Below are 689 nucleotides of genomic sequence, written 5' to 3' on the forward strand. Positions count from 1 at the left end.
GGAAAAGCTATTTTTAAGGACTTCCTTGTTCGTTTTTTACGTTTGAGGTAGGTTAGGGTTCATTGAGTTAATTTTGGTTAGTTAGTTATATGTCTTATAAATTCTTTGGAGAAAGTGTTAGTCTTCATGCATAATATTGTGGGGTTTTGGGAACCCCCCATGGGGAATTTGTGATTGAGTGTTTGGTAAGGCCCCCAATTTTTCCCTTTTGTTTTAATACGGGGAGTGTTTGTGAGAGAAGTTAAATAATCTTGGGCGATTTTGGATATGAAATGAGTTTAGCATTGATAATAAGAGGGTAGGAAAGGGCCTTACATTTAGATATAGGAAAGACAAATGGCCCCAGATTAGGGCCCGGGTCCGAGGTTTTTTCCCCAAAAAATTGGGGATATATTGATAGGCCCGCCCCGGGTTCTTTGGGAAGCGGGTTTTTATGCCCTGGTGAGACCCAAAAGGTGGTCCCGGGACACCGGGGGCCCCCCCGCGGGCCGCCACCTTAAAAGAATGGCATGGGTTAGTAGGGTGTCCCAAAGATGGTTTTGTAAGTTTTTTATTTCCCCGTTGGGGTTTTTTGTTGTTTGATTCTTGCTTTTTTGGGGATTGATTAGTGATTTTCCCCTTTTTGGTTGATTTGGGACATGGCTTATTTTTTTCCCATGTTTGTTGGGTTTTTTTTTCTTATTCTTTTT

The sequence above is a fragment of the Lycium ferocissimum genome, chromosome 2, assembly GCF_029784015.1.
Source record: "Lycium ferocissimum isolate CSIRO_LF1 chromosome 2, AGI_CSIRO_Lferr_CH_V1, whole genome shotgun sequence".
Taxonomy (NCBI): Eukaryota; Viridiplantae; Streptophyta; class Magnoliopsida; order Solanales; family Solanaceae; genus Lycium; species Lycium ferocissimum.